This window comes from Nematolebias whitei, chromosome 9, assembly GCF_014905685.2.
Source record: "Nematolebias whitei isolate Nwh7 chromosome 9, NemWhi1, whole genome shotgun sequence".
In the NCBI taxonomy this organism is placed as follows: Eukaryota; Metazoa; Chordata; class Actinopteri; order Cyprinodontiformes; family Rivulidae; genus Nematolebias; species Nematolebias whitei.
The window spans coordinates 42,979,726-42,984,783 of NC_056506.1; the positions used below are offsets into that span (position 1 = coordinate 42,979,726).

Consider the following 5,058-nt stretch of genomic DNA (forward strand, 5'->3'; position numbering starts at 1 on the left):
ATTGTTCATAACAGTTTTTAAAACTCCCATCTCCAAATCTCTGGTGGATTTTTTTTTGAGCCGCTTAATAAAACTAAAAAAAACTTTTATTTTGCACTTTGTTTTGAAATGTGGCTTCACTTAATATTATAGTTATGTAATTGTGTTTGCACTAAAAACTACTTTTAGATGGTACATTATTGTGGAATAAAGCAAAGTAATGTAACCTCTTGGGCTCTGATCTGCAGCTGCCTGTCAACACTGAAATAACAGAATCATCGGACAGACTGACGAGCACTTTACAATTAATCCACCAGCCTGTCACTTCAAGCTTATATCATAGATTTGATTTTATTTCTGCAAAGCCTAATTCATATTGTAATCACTGCAACTGTCTTTCTTGCCTTGGTATTTTAGACCCTCGTATTTTTAGTCCATTTGTTCACTGTAACTACATTTTAAGACTAACTCCCTGACAGAAGCTGTGTCTTTCCAAACTGCGCGAGCTTACTGAAAGCTGCCTCAGGCCTGGTTAGTATTGGTTAACATCAGGGATTAAAGACAGCACTTTAAAACCCTTTGGATTATTTCTTCTATCAGTGTATGCTTTGACTCTGGCTGTAGCGGGCAGGCTGTAGTTTCCTCCGCTCCTTTCACTAATTTATGCCAGAAACAAAACCCATTTCTGGGTCATAAATTCGCAGTGAGCTCTCTGGAGCATAAGCTTTGCTGTGCATGTTTTTCCTGCCTCGCGTTTCGCCGCCGCCGCCTCTGTTTTTTTATATCCACATAACTGAAGCACATCTGGACTCTGTCATATTTCATTTACCTAAACACAGGGACGCGGCACATAAGCAGTTACAGCAATGTACCCCAGGAGGGGAATGTAAGGAAGAGGCAGGCTCATTTTGGATAAGATGATGAATGTGTTCTAGTTAAAGATGCTTTTAGGATCTCAGCTTCACAGCGTATAATTCTAGCTTCAATATATGGTAATTTATACATGCAATGTGTTTTTAAATATATATTTTTAAAGTATGCATATGCAAATAACACCTTTATCTTGCCATTTTTAATCAGAAATTCCCATGGTACCATGCAGAAGCCAGAAAAACTTATAATAGAGCTTTTGTACTCATGCAGTCATGGGACAATGATTGCACACCCTCTTCAAATCTAACGCCAGCTGCACAAAAACACAACTTCCACCATGTTCTTATTTATTAAACAAAAGTGAAGCTGTGTGGAAAAGCTAAGAGAACCCCATTTAACAGTTCATAAAACCACTGTTAGCTGTGAAAACTCTCATTCTTTATGATTTTATTTGTCTCCCATCATGGTACGGCTCTGTTAAGGTCTCGCCACAGCATTCCAACCAGGATGGTCTGGACTTTGACGGGACCGTTGCAGCACCTTGATCTTTTTATTTTTCAGCAGCTACGTTGTAGGTTTACCGCCATGTTCGAGATCATCGTCCTGTTGGAAGACCCCGTTTGGTCCAAGCTTCAGCTGCCAAACAGATGGCCTCACATTTGACTCCAGGATACTTTGATTTACAGAAGAGTAAACAGTTGACTCGATGACTGCAAACAAGCCCAAATCATCAGCCACCCGCCACCGTGCTTGAGGGGACTGTGCTGATTTGCTATTTGTTCACTTTTTGCATAGTGCAGTAAATTATAATCAACATTTTTCTGGTATATGCTGATGAAACTGTTGTTTAGAGTCATGCCAAGCCTGTAATATTGGACCTCGGGTGTCTGTATTTGATTCCAACAATCAGATTCAACTCAAACTCGTTCTTCATGTGTGCAAATAAAAAACAGTTCCACAAGCTAAGTCTTTAAATGGCACAGCAATAGAGTTTGTAGAAACGTATAAATACAATACCTCTAAAAAGCTCCACTTCAAGTGTCATATTGACCACATAAAAAATAAAATAAAAAAAAATCTTTAATACATCATGATTCCCCGTCATGGCCCTTAACCTTCCTTCCACTGCTGGACCATGGGGATATTTTTTATATTTTTATTTTACCAGGAAGAAATCCATTGAGATCATTCATCTCTTTTACAAGGATGCCCTGGACAATCTGCAAATACAGCAACACAGTCTTAAAAATGTTAAGAGTATGAATTCAGCGTTCAGGCAGTCCTGCTGCCCAAGAAGACGAGAGGTCTGCTGGGTCTGGGTGGACGGATCGGCATCTGCAGCCAGTTTCTTCAGATCTGTTGTGGGACGGACTGCTACAAGAGATCCTTCCTGCCCAAAGCAATCAGCATCTAGAACAACTCTAATGAAAGCAGGGTGATGAGCTACAGCAACAATTCATTTCCCTTTGGGGTTAATAAAGTATTTTTGAATTGAATTGAATTAAAATATTTACAACGAAACATCCATTAGTAAAACATAAAATGCAATTAAAAAAAAATCACAATGTTGGATGTTATTTAAATGAATGCCTCAGCCAGCTCTTTGCACAAGCTGAGTGTTGCTTTTCATGCACCTTTGTGATTCATAAAATGTAACACCCCCCCCCCCACACACACACACACACACACACACACACACACACACACACACACACTGTGCTCTATGCAGTGGTAAACTGGTCATTGTTATCGACTTCTGCATTTCCATTTCTCCATCCTCAGCCTGCTGCCTCCTTATCTATATTCTACGATGTCACATAGAGAACCTTCGCTCTCTGGGTTTTATTGCCTTCAGTGTGTCCCCTCACTTCGAACAGAACTTGGAAAAAAGTCCATCTTCTGTTCAAACACCCCTCAGCAAGATCTGACATTTTAAACAGAAAACGGAAACTCTTGTTTTGTTAAACTCTGCCCCCTTTTAAACATCAAGATGATGTTTTATGATTGTTGTATAATTTATGTAAATGATTTAGTGTCTGTCTTACAGGTCTGTCTATTAAAACTGGCTTTGGAATGCTCCCTTCCTCAGTGGACGCCACTAAATAAAATTGAATAAGCTTCTGATGGGGCTCAGGGGGTGGGTCAGTCAACCTCCGATGAGAGAGTCTGAGGTTTGCACCAAAGTCCATTCTCAATAATCCAGGTATAAGATCCAGCAATGTTCAGTCAGATCATCTGGACTTTTTTGTTTGTTTGTTTTTTGTGCTGAGACATTTCGCCCTCCATCCAGAAGGCTTCATCAGTCTGAGGAAACGCCAAACAAAACTGCTTCTCCCCCAACAACTTATCCAAAGTGGGGAAAAACATGTTGGTGCTAAGATGGCCTCTGGTGTCCACCCTCACCCTCATCGACAGTCATGTCAAACTGGTTCAAAACAACAAAGTCCATGCTCAATGGTATAAAATCCAACCATTTTCAGTCAGGTCATCTGGACTTTTTTTTTGTGTGTGCTGAGACATTTCACCCTCCATCCAGAAGGGTTCATCAGTCTGAAGAAACACCAAACAACTGCTTCTCCCCCAACAACCTACTCCAACTTTCTGGATGGAGGGCGAAACGTCTCGACACAAAAAAAAAAAACGAAACCGTGCAGATGATCTGACTGAACATTGTTGGAGTTTGAGGTTTGATTCCGCCAGCAGTCACATGCAGAAGTGTCCCTGGGCCAGACACGGTGCCCTGCTTGTGTTTGAATTAGTTTAAAAGCTCAGAATGAGATGATCTTTGTAGAGCTGCAGTAAAGTGTTTTATGAAACTGTGGAGGGCACGGGTTGTGTTGATGCGTTGAGTTGCCTATTTGGCTCCATTTACTGTTTACACCAGCGCAGCGGACATTGCTTTTATAGAGGTGGGCACCTTAACTTTTACCCACAGCCTTTTCCATTTATGCTTCTTTTTTTTTTTTTGTTGAGTAGGGTGGAATCCATTGCTTTTGTATGCTTTAAGGTTAATAAGATGAATTTTACTGAAAGGGCATGGACTGTTCATGATTAATTTAAAGCATTAAAAAATATAATTTGCAGGATGATAACGCCCCTCTTTGTTTTTTTTTTTTGTTTTGTTTTTGCACGGTGCCCATGAGCACCAATAGAAAAGCTCTCAGCCCGCCCCTGCCGGCTCCATTGTGGTTCTGTTCAGCTGGAAGCCGCTCTTCCATCCTCCGCACCGGAGCTGCGCGCCACCCGAACCAGGAGCGCGCCACGAAGGTGATGATGTTACACAGTCCAGCCGCATTCTCTGGTAAGACGCGCACCTTTTATACCTGTTCTCCTCCGCGCACCACCCGTTGAGCTCGTGCGCCTTTACCTCCTTTAACCCTCGGATCTGGATCGAGGGGGAGAGAGGGTTCGGAAGCCTTTCCGTGATGACACGCTGCTTTAGTTGAGTGTTTTTAACACATGGGGACTTGGAAGGGCGTTGGAGGAGATTTTTTTAAATGGATTCGTGTCAATTTTAGTCGCGCAAATATAAATAAAATTATTTTAACTTTTTTTTCCGCGTGTGTCCATTTAACTGCTTTTTGTTAAGTTGCGGAGCAGAGAATAAACGGGGATGGTGCTCAGTGGGAGCCAGAGCTCCGTCAGGCCGTGCAGGGGTGGGGGACATGGTTGTCATTCGTCTTCAACCTTGCCAACCCCCCCTCACTGTTTGTCTTTGTCTCTGGACATTTTCACCTGCAGCTCCACGGCAGCTCGCGGGGTTTTATGTTTGTTTGAACCAGCGCCGTTCACATCAACACGTGCAACATTGCGCAAAAATGGGGGGGGGGGGGGGGGCATATGCGCCCCCGCAGATTTGGACCGACTGCGCGCGTTCCTCTGAGCTCTGCGTGCCGCCAGACGAACCGAGCGGTTAGCTTCCTGTTCAGCACCGCAGACAGAGACACCCCCCACCCCCACCCCACCCCGGTGCCCCTCTCCTCTCCAAACGTGGACGCACGTCCGCCCACGCCAGGTCGGTTTCTGCGCGGTTCGTTTTGGAGGTGAAATAACACCGGTGTGGTGTTTACTGAAGCTCAGGTGCAAAACTGTGTGTTCCACAGTGCGCGTGAAGTGACTTCAACCCACCCCAGTCAGAAAAACACGAGATTCAAACCCTGTGTCGTCATCAGTATCCTAAAGTGTCGTCATCAGTATCCTAAAGTG

General features: G+C 43.3%; 1 protein-coding gene across 1 annotated transcript in view; it reads left to right on the forward strand.

Moving 5' to 3' along the window:
* Positions 1-4,040: 4,040 nt before the first annotated feature.
* Positions 4,041-5,058, forward strand: part of LOC119414748 (transmembrane protein 200C) — an 11,079-nt gene continuing 10,061 nt past the window's right edge. Inside the window, exon 1 of the mRNA XM_037681858.1 lies at positions 4,041-4,153. The gene's annotated coding sequence lies outside the window, so the exon portion shown is untranslated. The remainder of the gene's footprint in view (positions 4,154-5,058) is intronic.